General features: G+C 30.8%; 2 long non-coding RNA genes and 1 other non-coding gene across 4 annotated transcripts; 1 reads left to right on the top strand and 2 right to left on the bottom strand.

The window, feature by feature from the left end:
• Positions 1-285: 285 nt before the first annotated feature.
• LOC125386805 lies at positions 286-15,705 on the bottom strand. 2 transcript variants are annotated; one of them, XR_007227226.1, is made up of 3 exons: positions 15,013-15,704; positions 8,256-8,407; positions 286-445 (listed from the first exon to the last, which is right to left on the bottom strand). It is a non-coding gene; the product is annotated as an uncharacterized LOC125386805 (long non-coding RNA). The 2 variants fall into 2 exon arrangements; XR_007227227.1 differs by having other exon boundaries at positions 288-383; positions 15,013-15,705.
• LOC125386846 lies at positions 4,485-4,603 on the bottom strand. Its single transcript, XR_007227285.1, has one exon. It is a non-coding gene; the product is annotated as a 5S ribosomal RNA (ribosomal RNA).
• On the top strand, positions 11,767-13,341 carry LOC125386806. Its single transcript, XR_007227228.1, has 2 exons — positions 11,767-11,885; positions 13,109-13,341. It is a non-coding gene; the product is annotated as an uncharacterized LOC125386806 (long non-coding RNA).
• Positions 15,706-16,090: the final 385 nt, after the last annotated feature.

The raw sequence follows: 16,090 nt of genomic DNA, 5'->3' as shown, positions 1-16,090 counted from the left end.
CTTGTGGCGCGACGTGTTTAATTCGTTCCACGGACTTTCCCATCCAGAGATACGTGCCACGCAAAAATTGGTGACGTCGCGTTTCATTTGACCGTCCGTAAATAAAGATTGCCGGACTTGGGCACGACAATGTATCCCGTGTCAACGATGCAATGTTACCAGGCACGTATTCTTACCTGTCGGAACGTTCGAAACTTCAGCAGGCCGGTTCAAGCACATACACATAGACATTATCGCGATGCAATATTCACAAGGATACCGATATTGTCTAACGTGTATCGACCGTTTTTCGCGTTGGCCCGAAGCCATTCCCATCGTTGATATGGAAGCGACAACCGTTGCCTCGGTTCTCCTCTCTACACGAATAGCTCGTTTCGGCGTACCTTCGAAAATAACTATCGATCAAGGACGCCGATTCAAACTGGTAAACTGCAACCGGTAAAAACTGTAATTCCGACACAAAACATTGTATGGCTATGTCGTATCGTCACGTATCGGTACTTTTGCCTAAGCCACCCCGCACTCGAAGTTCATTGTTTATTGTGAACAACATACAAATGTAATTCTCATCTACTGGTCAATAAATGTTATATAGAAAAAAAGCACTCGTTCTCATCCGATCACGAAAATTAAGCAGCGCCAGGCACGGATAGTACTTAAATAGGTGACCGCTTGGTAACTCCGCGTGGTGAAAAACAAAACACCTTTTTGTTTTTCCAATCCTTTTTACTTCCCTTAATAATCTATTTTCAATAATCTATAATCTAAACATGAGGAAATAGAAATGCTATAGTATTACATGACTAATACCATATATAACACTCATTCTTGCATACATTTTTTCAAATATTCTTTTTTTTGCACATTAAAAGCAAATAAATCACTTATTTCAGCTAACGTTCATACCGCGCATAATGGAGTCATTCTCGTCTGAAGGCAATTTGAGAGATGGGGTAGAGTTTGATTCTTTTGATGTAAAAATTTGATTCCTCTGTGGGACATGCTAGCAGAGTCCCTTTTAGAGATATTTTTTATTTTGTTTGCCCACTGTCGATTTATAAAGTATGTGAATTCTTGTTTTGACCCAAATTTATTTTGTGCAAAAGGTACTTTAATTATTCTAAATCTTCTTTTTGATCGTAGGAATAGTTTTATTTTAGATTGTTAATATTGGATGGTATCAAGCTTTTGTCTCGTAATTTTTTTTTTTTTTTTTTTTTATTATAGGTATAGGGCTCGAAAGCCGACTTTCTTACTTTATTTTTAGTACGGATTCTTGAAGAGCGGTTTGTATAAGTTTTTTTATTTTGTCTATAAATGAGACGATTTACCTCTTGGTTAGGTTGACATTGTTGTGGATACTTAGGTCGCAGTACTTTTCGAGCTGATTTTGTAATTTTTTCTAGTTTATTTTTTTGTACTCGCACCTGGGTTCGTCACTCTGTGTTTCTAGGGTTAGGAAGTCAGATGTATTTTTATTTATCTGTAATACGGGAGCGTTATGGTCGCATTCGTAGTCTATAGTTTTGAGCCTGTTATTTGCCCGTAAATTAGGGAATTGTAATTGTGTGTCTCCAAGGCATATGTTTAGGTATGAGCCTTCTTTTGGGCAAGAGTCAATCCATTCTTCGTGCGTTCTTAATGATTATTTTAGTTCAATTGTGTTTGTTGTTCATTTAGGGCTTTGAATATGCTTTTTTTGAAGTCTTCGATAAGTTTATTACGGTATGGTTTGTTGCGGATATGGTTTTAATTGGATTTGGATTTTGCATTACACGTGGTAATAAATTTGTTTGATGTGATTGGTTTTCAGAGACTTGGTTTCGGCTTATTCCTTGTCTTAGGATGGCTAAGAAATTTGACTACGGGGTGAATTTGCGGCTTATTTGAGCAACGCAAATTGTTGATTCTTTGCATTTGATGATATTCTCGCAAGTTTTTTGCAAAGTTTGCACTCGCTTGGACCGTGCGGCTCCGTGCAGTTTGCATTTGTGACATTGCGTTATGTCATTTTTTCTGACTTTATCCAATTTACCCTAAAGTAATTTAGACGGTTCAATTTTAGTAGGTAACTAATATTGCTTTGTGGGGATACTTGGATTATGTAAATTGGAAGCAATTCATTGTTCTCTATTGATCTTTTTATTGAGAAGCACCAATATTTTGTCAATTGTACGTCAGACATCTGTAGTGCTTGTAACTCTGCGAGTATCTCTGTCTCGGAGAAACTATTGTTTAGACCCTTTAGTAAGACCGTGTGGTACTTCTTTGATTTGGGTGTATATGCGTAAACGCTGTCTTAGTTGCAATTACGATTTCTTTCGCTTTGTTAAAGACTGGCATACTTCGTAGGAATAGCACATGTTTATCTGTGTGTATCCGTTTAATATGGAATGAATTTGTGTTTAGAGTCTCTTCAAAGAGTTTTACTGTCTCCTTCTGGTCTTGATTGGTAATGTATGTTGGAGGCGATTTGTCTCTATTTGTGGGGGGCAGTGGTGTCAGCGTTCTTTGTTGTAGAGGCTGGTGGCCTGCCTGGGTTGTGTCTGGCTTCTCGGTAGCGTTGCCGCTGGAAATTCATTGTCCATTTCGCTGGGCTACGCCTGGGACGTTGAGGTTTTCGTTGATGATAGTATATCTCTCTCTCGATCCATTCTTTATTCTCTTTCGGACATGTGATTTCCTGAGAGGCCGTATTCCTACTTGCTTTCTTCCGTAGGCTTCCGTTCTTTTTCCTTATTATGGTGGTTTCTTTTATTGTTCCTATTTGAGGGTGTTGCTGTATCCGAGATAGGCAGGACTCTTACGATTGCAATACGCTGAACCTATTTTTCGTTCGTATTGCCGATAATGGGGAGCTATCTGCTGAATTTATGGTTTCGTTTCATTCGCGGTCCGCGTCTCCTGTTGTGCTTCCCTTTTTGCTTACACTTTCCTGGCTACTTTGTGCCCTGTTATTCCTGTTCAACAGGTTTGGTGGGCGGTTGAGTTTCCGCGTCCTTTGGGTGCCAAAGCTTGTATTGCCAAGAAAGTTCCTGATTCACTTTTGCTATATTTTTCTTTTGGTTGTTTCTTTCCTTCTCTTATTTTCTTGATTGTTTTTATAGTGAGCATTATTTATCACTTTTCGTTATTGAGTTTTACTGTATAAATTGGCAAACTCACTAACAGGCCTTGCGCCTGGTATTTTTTTCCAGTGAGGACCGACCTGCTTGGGGGGTTCTCCCAGCACTCTGACGAGAAAGAATGCATTCAGCTCGGTATGAGCGTTAGTTGAAGTAATCAATTTTGGTATATAATATTATTGAATAAAAAGCTTTTACGTCGTACAATTATGTAAGGGGATAAAAGAGATATGTAAAATCATGCCCGGTTTCGTTTTCAAGAAAATGGACTGTAAAGTTAAGTAGAGGCAACTTCATAATTGACTTTCGCGAAAACAAAGCGAAAAATGTCATTTTACATTTTCGACTTCATTTTCGCCACGCGCAGGGAATCATCGCCCTTCGGTTTGTGTCACAATTTTTGGCACATGTATTTTTGCACTCTCTCAAACGACGTACGTATGTATAATACTTGCACATTCTCCAATTCCCAATTTTGAATACATATAACATTATCGGAAAGTATAAACAAAGTAATATATAAGTAAGCATGTATGCGAGAATGATACAACATATGGTGATAATCGTTTAATGCTAAAAAGATATTTTCTTCATGTATACGACCATATCTTAATAATACTTAGCCAACCGCGCCAGCACAGGCCAACCTATAAACTGCCCATCGTGCATATTTCTAAGTAAGGAGAACATCTAAACAAACTCGCAAAGGAAATAAAAAGTAAAATAAAAGATCATAATAATAACAAATTCTCAAAATTCATAGAAACACTGTATGCGCACGTGCAGTTTTCTAAGTAAGCAGGACTAATATTCACTGATACTTGAAAAACAAAAAAGTCTAAAAATTATTTAAGTCGTCAATTATATTTTACGGTAATTTTGTTTAACGATTTCACATATTGTTTATACAAAACATCAAATTAAAAGTATAAAAAGATATAGGTAAAATTAAAAACATTAAAGATGACTAATGATAAATGACACGACTTGAACGTGAAGTTAGAAATTCATAATGTATTTTAATATTTTTTTACAGTGTAGTATCGTTCGGCTACAACTTTATTTAGTCATAACTGATAGTCTAACTTTTTAATTAATTTTAAGACCACTAAATTGGTGTATTTTACTACATATTGCACTTTATAAAAGCAGAAGAAGAGTCGCAATTAATTGGGAACAATTCCAGGTAACTGGATAAGTAAACAATAATTAAGAATAACAACAACAACAAAAAAGGAAATATGCCTTGCTAAAGTTAAAAAGGGAGACCTCCCCCCGTTCGGTCACTCAGCGATGTTCTTCACAGGGGGGAGGGAGATCTGATGGTTCGGTTGGCCAAGTGTTAACAAAAGTAAAAAGAGCCAACACCACACGGAGTTCCCAAGCGGTCACCCATCTAAGTACTAACCGTGCCCAGTGCTGCTTGACTTTCGTGATCGGACGAGAACGAGTACTTTCAACGCGGCATGAGCGTTGGCTGAAGTAATCAGCTCTGTTATTTCATGTTATGGCAATAGACAAAATATTTAAGAAAACATACATGTATCTATGAGGATAAATGGTATTTTTTTTAGACGTGCATACAGATATATAACATTTTTCCTGGCTTCGTTTCCCACACAATGGATTGTGAAGTTCCGTCATATAGGTACGCGTATACTTAAAAAGTAGCGAGTCAAGTGGACGGAACTTCGTAATTGATTTTCTGGAAAACCAAGTCTTGTGTTAAAAATTGTCACTTCATCATCGACTTATTTTTGTATAGGAAATCAGGCCCTTTCGACCTGCACCATCATAATACTCTAATTTTCTCGCCTACTTCAATTTTGAAATTATTTAGTTTCACTGCATTGCGTATAACTACCAACAGCAAAATATTAACATTCACGAACGGCTGTTCTGACAACGATCATAAATCGTCAAATCTACGTCATTCCATACTACCTGACAGCGGACCGTTAAGGTTTTGACTTGACCTTTGCACATGGCCCAACATTACATTTGCCCCATTACGTAGGACAATTAGGATCCGTCCCTTGTCCCTCAACACCGACAAACGCAGCAGCCTGTAAAAACTGCAATCATTCGACCAAGAAGAGTCTTTTTTTTAGTCTCGAGTCTAGTCTTGTGTACAGTTTGGCCGTGATTTGAACTTCATTGTAATATTATACTTAATCGTTCTCGTGAATAAAAGCCTACAAAATTTAAAAAACACGGTCAAATTACGTTACTCCTTCTTTATCATAAATTTTACGTGACACTGTACTAGTTAGGTGACACTGTAGAACGGCTTCTTTGGTCTCTATTATAGTAACGCGGAAAGATCGCCGACATAGAGACAATGTCGGCGACGAAGAGCAAATGCCAACAAGCAGAAACGATCGGAAAACTTGAATAGGGCTTAGCGGCACTCGGCAACAAAACTTTCCAACGGCGGTCCAAACATCACCGAGGCGCAAGTGCCGACAGGCCTAATCAGCCATCCATATCCGTAAGGTTCTTCCTTATAGGACATTTTTTGTAATATTGGAAGAAGGCGTAGGTAGCAACGGTGGCGGACGCGTAACGAACGCGCGCGTAGTACAGATATTGATGGATGACGAAAAGAAACGAATCGGATCAAGAAAATAGTTGAGTTGTAACCGAGGGGAGAGAATCGTCAGTTGGAATCGAGAGTTGTACGTAAATACCAATGGTCAAAGAAGAAATCGGCAAATACTTAAAAAGAAAAACACAAGGAAAGGACGGCAATACATCCAAACCAGCTAGCTGCTGAAGCGAGCAAAACTCTCGTAAAAAGAAGAATAAAAAGAAAACACCCCACTGACCTCGCTACAGAAATAAAATAGTCAAACTCGGATAAAGTTAGAAAAATTTAACAAATGTCCAGCTGGACAAATTGTAAAGTGCAAATTAAATATAAATATAAAAAAAAAGAATAAAAAAAGAATAAAAAAAAAAAAAAAAAAGGAAATGGATTGCATGTTTGCCCATATAAGAGTAATCCAAGCGATGAAAACTTTGAATAATGCATGTTACTTAACACCCTGCTGCGGTCTTCCATTCAACTAAATTATTCGGTAAGAGTTTGAAGAAGAAAATTACCTTTGCATACAAAGATTCGTTTTCGTTTGTTTTATCTTCTAAGTAAGGACCGGGGACATGTAGTAATATGTTACTTATATCCTTCATAATAATTTTCATTGCAAAGAACCGGTACATTCTATTATCGCAAACAAAATTTTGGCATTAGTGAAATTTTTACAAACTCTTATTTTCTCTTCGAAATGTTCCAATGTATTTATAACATTCTCTGCTATTTCTTTCGCAGCTTTCCTACGCGGGTCATATTACCATCTTATAATATAATTTTGTATCAGTGCGTTCCCTAGATTTTCTATGATCGCACGTCTTTTTCTCAAATATGTCGGTTTCAACGGTCGGACAAAATTTTGTTCTATACGTTTAAAGAATACAAAAGTTCTTAGAGAAAGAAAGGAGAGCAGTAAGAACAAAGAGACCCGAAGAGCGCGCAGCAGGGTTAAAAAGAACATGAATTTAATTTCCAAATATTTTGGATTCTCGCATCCTGATATTAACCTTCTGCTTAATCTATTTTCATTGTTAAGAAACATTTTAAACACAATACTATTTACAATACAAAGATAAAATACTTTATTTTATGTACCGCGTTGTGAAAATAAAGATAGTTTATTTTTTACTACATATTTAAAATATTTTATTCGTACTGTAAAACAACAACTACTTAAAATGGTATTTAAAAGAAATATCCAGAAAGAAAATTCAGAAATAGAAATAACTTTTTATTATATAAATATCTAACTCATCGGTTTCATCGGTTACTCTGTAAAATACTATTTCGAATCAATTTTACAGTCTCTCACACCAGTAGTGACAAGTTTTTAACCGTAATTAAAAAATTATCGTAATCAATATTGAAGTAGTCGAGTAATAATAATCTTTTAATGTTTCGAAAATCATATAGAGTAAATAGAAAAATAATTATTTGCAGATAATATTGACATAATTTAACCGTTTGAGCCCCAGGGGTCTTTGAAAAACCAGGGTCGTGTAACGTAAATTACATCAGAGACCAGGACACACACACCTCGGGCAGGATGGTGTCCCGGTCGGCATACTTCGCACCCGATGCACCGACGAGAGGAACACATGGTGACCTTGGCGACAATGTATATTGGCAGAGTACCTAAGGATTCATTTATGGCCTAACGGTCCTACCATAAAATGTTCCAGAAGCGTAGCAACGGTCACGTACGCCTACAGGGTAGTGGGGGGTAATGAGAGAACAGATGACCGAAAGTAAAAAGCTTGTAGGGACTCACTCTCGTACGGTCACGGCTAGAGTTCGGAAGTGTCTTATACTTGTATAAACGAAATAAGAATAAAGTGTTCTCCTTCCTAATAAAATTTCTCTTTATTTTTACGTGACAGTCGAAACGTGCCGAACGGCACGATAGCCTCTTAATCGATTGCGAAGAGAAACAAGCGGCACAATAGCGCTCGACATATTTGTTACTCTTACGAAATACATCTATATATTTATATACGCGTACTATTAGTTTATAAATATTTCAAGTTTTGTTCAATAAAAATCATCAAGATAACAATGAAATACAAAATACCGTTAGTCGTCCGTAGAGTTCAAATGTACTGGGACTTTTCGACACAAAATCTAAACAGCCCGATCACGCTGTTTGCTACTCAATCGGTTAAAGAAACAACGATACGTCTAACGTGCGCGTGTGTCTGATAACGATGATACCGCGCTCTCTAACTTGTTCCCCGCCGAATTAATCTTGGGTAACAGCTTTAATGCGCGTAGAACAATTGACAACGTTAAAATTGGAAAAAAAAAAATATCGAAGAACAAACGATGAGAATGTTTCAAATTGTTTTCGACGATTAAAATGAAATTTACGAATACAACTGAAGCGAATGCCGCGACGCGATTTACGACTGAACGAATGCGACTGAATTATCGTACGACGATGCGAATGATTAACGATACATGCGTGTCGATGCCGCTCGCATTTGAAAGACCCGCACGAGACGGTTTACTAATCGTTCGCTCGCTAAAACGATACTTACCTTCATCGATGCTTGGAGATACTGTTCGCAACTGAAGATTTCGCACAGGACTGTCCACTGATCGTTACGCCTGATGGAACGACTCTGTCCTCTCCACTAACGCTTGCAGCCATGTCCACGAATTCTTGAAGATATTGACGCACCGAGGAAACCTGTTCAGAAAAGTATCAACTGATCGTTACGACTGACGAAACGATTTCACCTGCACGAGCGCTTGAAGAGCACTGAGAAATTGAAACGGTTGTTTAGTCCACGTTTAGCGATACGAAGGCACGGAAACTGACTCGATGCTACATGTTCGCGATTGAACTACTCGAACGAGACTACCAATACCGTTGTTAGACTCGAGCGTGTTAGACCCAAGTGCGAGCGTCGGGTGAGACTCCAACAAGGCTCAAAACGAAGGACCCCAAATACGCACGCTGATTGGTTTTCAAGAAAATCGTCAAACGGCATATTCGCCCGCAGGATGGCGTTTACTGCGCGAATACGCCCCAAGTGGGGGGATCCTTCGCTGGAAGAGCGTGAACGATACCTGGATGAATGCCATGCTTAGATATTATTGGGCGAGGGGTAAGGGGCGCTCGACCGTTCGGACCGTTAAAATCCGTCAATTATCCTTACAAAAAACTCATAGCATAGGAAATTAGAAATACTGCTACGAATGTTGAAGGGAATCGTTTTAGCTGTTGGAGCACCCTTCTAAAATAGCGCCTTGACTGTGAAAGCGAGCTACAACGAGCTACAACGAGGCAAAAGCTACGTACTATCCAAAATAAACAATCTAAAATACAACTATTCTTACGGCAAAAAGAGAAGATTGGCAAACAAAATAAAAAAAAATATGTCTAAAATGTTCCTGCAGACAAATCAAATTTTTAGGTAAAAAGAATCTAACTCTATCCCTTCTTTCAAACTGCCTCCAGAGAAAGCTCCCCTCCACCAAGATGCAGATATAGCGATAGAGAAAATCAATAAAAGCATGGAGTCTAGTTATTTCATAACATGTAAAACGACGGAAAAACTATACGATATCGGTCATTATCACTAGTGCTACGAGTACCTAATCTTGTTAATAAGCCTGTGCTAATAATCTCTTCATTGTATCACAGCAATGGCTAATTCTAATGAGAATTCATTAAATGCCCCTCTCCATAATCCTCACTTCAACCCGACATATATATATATATATATATATATATATATATAAATGTATAATATATTTTATGAATACATAAATAATTATATATTTATGTTTTCCAATATATTTTCTAAAATAATTATATATTTAAAGATTATTAAATAATAATATTTTACATAAACAATAATATTTATATAAATAATTATATAATATATTTTTTTGTTCAAATTTTAAAATATATATAAATTTTTATATAATATAAATATTTATATTAAAAGTATATTTTATTTATATTTATAATTAATAATTATATGTTAATATATACTTATATATAAGATAATCTATTTTTTAAAAAAAATAATGCATTTTTTATAAAAACATCATTTTTTTATATATATATTTTTAAATATTAAATTTTTTAAAAATATATTATTTATAAAAATAATATTTATAAAAATATTTTTTTAAAAGAATATTAAAAATTTTTATAAAATATCATATTATTATTACTATTGTTTAATACAATATATATATATATATATTCAAGCAAATTTTTAAATATTTAAATTTTATTAAATTTCCACTTTTTTTCTTAAAAAAAAAAAAAAAAATCATAATAATTTATTAATAATTTACATTTTATTAATTTTAGTTATTAATTTTTAAATATTATATATTTATTTTAATTTAATTTTAATATTTTAATTAAATTATATTAAATATTTTTAACTTAAATAAAGAATAATATTATTTATATAAATATAATAAATAAAATTAAAATCAATATATTTATACTCTATAATGAATTTATAAATTTTTTACTTAAAATTTAATCAAAATTAATATAATTCTTTAAATAAATTATAAACACTAACAACATATTTAAAAAATTTTTTTATTTTTAATAAATATTTACATTAATAAATTTATATACTTTTAAAGTATTTATATACTTTTAATAATACTTTTAATAAATTTAATACTTTTTAATTTATATACTTTTAATAATTATATAAATTTTTATACTTTATATAATTTTAATAATTCTTGAAATTTTAGTATTAAATAAAAAAATAATTAATATATTTTTAATAAATTATAAAAATAATATTTTTTAAAATTTTAAATTATTAAAAATGTTTAAATTAACATTTATATAATAAGCTAAGTTCAAGCTAATAGGCTCATGCCCTATCGATGAATTTTTAAAATTTTTATATAAAACCACATTTCTCACAAATGAACCAAAATAAATAAATAAATATTTTTTAAATAACTATAACCTAAATAATTATATTTTTAAAAATTTATAGTTTTAAAAATTTTATTATCAACATTTAAATAATAAATTAAATATAAATTAATAGATTTATATTCTATTAATAAATTTTTTAAATTTTTATATAAAAATATATTAATTATTTAAAATATTAATATTAAAAATAAATTTCATTAAAAAAAAATATTATAACTAAAATATTTTTATTTAAAAAATTAAATAAATTTAAAATCAATTTATAATTTAAATATTTAAATATATATATATATATATAATAGGATAAATTTAAGCTTATAGATTCATACCCCGTCGATAAATTTAAAAAATTTTTATATAATTTATTTTATAAAATTTAATTAATATTATAAATTTATTTATATTAATTAAATTTAAAATTATATTTATTAATCTTTCAATTTTATCAAAATTTAAATTAACAAATTTAAAATTATCCTCCCCCCCCAACCCAATTTTACAAAAATTAAACTTGTTAATTTTAAAATTTTATTTAATAATATAATTTAAATTAAAATTTATTTTATTAATTGAAATTTAAATTAATAAATTAAATTGATTAAATTTTATTAATAAACTAAAATAATATTCTTATTAAAATTTAAATTGAACTATATTTTTCTTTAACAATCAATATAATTTAAAATATATTTATTAATTAAATTTCAATTTAAATTTATTCTTTCCAAAATTTAAATTATAAACTTATGTAATATTTCTATTAAAATTTATGCTAATAAAATAAATTTGATTTATTTCTAATAATTAATATAATTTCAAATCTATTTATTAATTAAATTTATATTTAACAATTAATATAATTTAAAATCTATTTATTAATTAAATCTAATCAATTTAAATTTATTCCTCCCAAAATTTTAATTCATAAACTCAAATAATATTCACATTTAAATTTAAATTAATAAACTAAATTTCTCTTTAACAATCAATATAATTTAAAATCTATTTATTAATTAAATTTTAATTTAAATCTATTCTCCTTAAAATTTTTGGTTCATAGACTCATAATAATATTTCTATTTTAATTTAAATTAATAAACCAGATTTCTCTTTAACAATCAATATAATTTAAAATCTATTTATTAATTAAATATAAATATAAATATTTGGCTGGTAGTGCAACTGGTTTAATAGAGTAACGTTAGTCCTGAAGAATCACGGTGACGTATATTATGTACGTTAAGTAATAAAGAACAATGCTTTTATATAAATATTAGAATATATTAAAATACCAGAATTATAGAATATTAGAATATATGAGAATACCAGAGTTATAAAATATTAGAATACGTTAGAATATTAGAATACAATAAAATATCAGAAATGTAGAATATTAGAATATAGGTTAGACTATACGTTATAATAAAGGCAATTTTTGAGCTTTAGAAAAAAATTCATACATAATTTATCATGTTTAAATGTTACATTTAGTCCCATTTAAAAAGATAAGAGTCGCCTGAAGATTCTAGAGATATTTTTACATAAATAAGAGTAGTATTTTTACTTCTAATAACAAATAGGTTGAAGAATAATTGCGTATAAATATTTAAAGAAATATAACTCGTAAACACGAATATGTGTATACATTTAGTAACAAAATTAAATATCGCTAATTGTATACGTATAATAGAATAATTACATAAAATCTAGTCAATATCAACATTAGATACATATAAATATTCTTTTTTTATATTAGATTATTCATATAAAAGTTTATATAACCTAACCCCAATCTGGAAAACAATCATGGATTTCAACGACTACTGACAATTGAATATGAACAGAATTATATGCATTCATCATTATTATGTTTGAAACTTATAACCAATTGGGATATGACAGCAAAAAATCATATAACAGAGGTCTTAGGAAAATATGTACTGTTCTTTTTATCTTCATAGAATGTTTGCGTAAAAAATTTCAAGTAAAATTTTGTTACAAAACTGCATGTTACTCTTTGTGTTTTTTAGGCTTTGTAACACATGAACACAACTTTTAAATTCATACAATTGACAATTATTAAGTTTAAGATTGTGTCACTTAAATTTAAAAAATATTAAATAGGATAAATGTTTTAAAATTTATGTAGATATTGTAGCTGCTGTAAGTATTATACAAGGTATTCCTCCAACTCTGTTCACTTCATTTTTATTGTTTCAAATAATAAGAGAAGAATAAGAATTATTTACAAAAAATTAGGAAGAAGACATACTTTGTTGTAATAGTTTCTTTGTAGGCGAAAAGGTAAAACGCTCTGTAGAATTTCTGTTGTCAAGGCATATAACTTTTATGTCTGACTTCAATAGAATAGGGATTATATTGAAAATAATTCCTCATACATTTGAGTTTGTCGAATTTATTACTTGCATTGTGAAATATTTCTATTATATTTTGCAGTGTTACTGATATACTACCCAACAAAACATCCAAAAATAACAATTGTAAGGTTCGAGCAGGCCAAAAAATTGTGTTTCTGGTATGAAAAATATGTGTGGTTTAGACTTTCACAATGTCTCAATATCAATATTCTTGTAAGAATAACGCCAACAATCTAACACTGCTGTTTCTAATAGTCACTATTTACTGTTTGTTTGTATCTAAAATATTAAACGTGTACTTATCTAAGCAAAGGTTGTACTAAATTACAAGCCTCATTACGATAAACAATATATGCACACATACACATCTAAAAAACACTAATAAAATTAATCTTTCTGTAAAGAAAGATAGAAGGAATCTTAGTAACACTGAATTTTACAATTAATCTAATGAAGTACTTTTATGTTCATTATTCAACATTTTATGAAATTGGAATATGACATTTCAGTAAAAAATGAAACTGACATGAAGGTCTTAAAAGGTCTTGAAAGGACTCTGAAGATCTTTTGTATATGATATCACCATATATATATATAAAAGAAAATACATTGTCATCATATTAGATCTGTTTTAGAATCTAAATATATTTTATAACTTACTGTTTTCTGTTATTTAAAGTAATAAGAGATATTTCAGATAGACAAAGTTGGTATACATCTTTTATAATATCCTTTTGTAAGTTAGATTTAGGATACTCAGTAATTTGTTAAAGTATTTGAAGACGACCTCTAAATCTTTATTATACATGAAAATTGTAAAATAATGTCATTCTTAATAGTTCGCTTAATAATGTTAAAACAGTCTGATAGAAATCATTTGTCGCTATGTCTATTTAATGAGGCTTATCATTTTGTTAGGCCATAAATCTCTTAAATATACTATAAATATTTACACATATTAATAAGTCTGTAAGTAGTAACCAGTCATACGAGGTTCTAAACATGGTTTCTTCTAAGTTACATGTACCATTTTATAATCATATAGGAGATATGCATTATATTGTATACTTAAACAAATATTTTTTGAGCCGTTTGCTTAAATAAGAGAGAATTTATTATAGTATAACCAAAGAAAAAAAATCTAAATATTTTCAAAATGTATATGATTGACTGTTTTCATAATCACTATTACTAATATTTATTACTAGTAATAGTAGTTAGCAATACTAATATTACCAACTACTATTACTAATACTTTGTGGTCGTGTGCTTTTTACATTAACAGCAGCGACACGGTAAAGTCCTAAGTTTCTATGTTATTCATTTCTGGTGGTTTTAGACAAGTCCACAGTAACTTTGTAAATAGGTAGATGTAAAATGACAAATGATAATATTAATTAAAATCGTTTTACATATTGTTTTTGGAATATACAGTAAAAAATTCATCTAATTGGAAATTTGCTGTACATATATATATATATAGATACATATCTTTTCTTTCTTTTTTTTTTTCTTTTTTTTCTTTTTTTTTTTATTTAATTTGTACTTTACAATTTGTCCAGCTGGATATTTGGTAAATTTTTCTAACCTAACATACATACATATGTATGCAATATCTGTATAGATGTATATTTCAATATTATAATATGAATGATTTCTTATTTGTATAAAATTATATTATAACTTCCAATGTTCATAAAAGGTGACCTTCACGGATATTTAAATTGTTGTCTGTTTTAGAACTTTAAGCGCTACATATATACATAGAACACGAACGTGAAAACCACTAACTTTCAAATAACCTTTTTATGAGATATGGACGTCACAGCAGAAAGGAAGTTTCCTCTCTGGTCATCGATTAGAAGATTAAAAATATGTCATACTATCACAATTATATAATAGAGGTTTATGTAATGGATGGAGTGTTTAAAGTGTTCAATTTGTTAATAGTAATTTTGATGGAAGTGCAGAAATGCTACCTACCTTTCCATTTCGATGATTCTTAGACATGTCCTAAAACTCAAAATTTCTAACAACTGTGAGACTGCAATAAATGTCTATTATAACCATAGATATACAAAGAGTTAGAGTACGCGAGTCATATAGTCTTAAATTATCGTGTAAGTGGATGCGATATAGGAGTAGAAAGAACGCTGCATAAAAGTGTCTTCTGTCCTTGTCTAATCAGGCATGACACTGACAATGTTTGTGTTGGCTATACACTTATATGTTTGCTATACGAAGGAGCATGCGTTATTAGACAAGGACACAAGAGGCCTTTATGCAGCGTTCTCTTTCGCTTTCGCTTTCGCTTTCTCAGCTCGCCCTCGCACTCTATCCTTATATCTCTATGATTATAATTTACAGCTAAATTAAAAGTGAATATGATCTATGTTTCCGATTTGGTTTAGATTTTTCAATGCCGTTGCCAGAGGGTTGGGTTGCATGCAATAATAACGAATCAATTATTAGAATAGTAGGCGAATGATTAATTAGATAACATTATTCTATGAAAATAATATTTTTTATTATTTCACGTAGTGATTCGAGAAGCTAACTCAAACTCAATACATAGATAATATTCATTTTTGATTGAATTACGACAGATATTTCTTACAGCCTCGAGTATGTTGGTTGTGCACGGTGTTTTAAGTTCGCTTGATCCCCGTTGATAACAATGGTTAAGATTACTCTATTTACATATTACAGTATAATAAGTATACTGCAGCAACCTGCATTTGGTATGGCAATGCTCGAGTGCCATGCTATAAAACTTCAACTCGTTTATATTTATATTATTTAAAATCTCGTCAACTTTATATTTATTTGTATTAAATTGTAATACATTATAACAGAAAGTCCTTATAACAGTACATTATAACAGAAAGCTTGTATCTGTACTGATACAAATTACAGTAAATGTATTAATAGCGTGCGCGTTAATGGAATTATGCGGGATGTTCGGTCACAGGTATAAAAATATTTAAGGGGTGATTCCTGAAACTAAAATAAAGTCAAAATCAAGGATAAAAAAAATTGCGTTTCGGGCTCTGTTTTTTTA

Source organism: Bombus terrestris, chromosome 17 (genome assembly GCF_910591885.1).
Source record: "Bombus terrestris chromosome 17, iyBomTerr1.2, whole genome shotgun sequence".
In the NCBI taxonomy this organism is placed as follows: Eukaryota; Metazoa; Arthropoda; class Insecta; order Hymenoptera; family Apidae; genus Bombus; species Bombus terrestris.
Note: the sequence above shows the minus strand (reverse complement) of the source record. Positions and strands in the feature narration are given on the sequence as shown.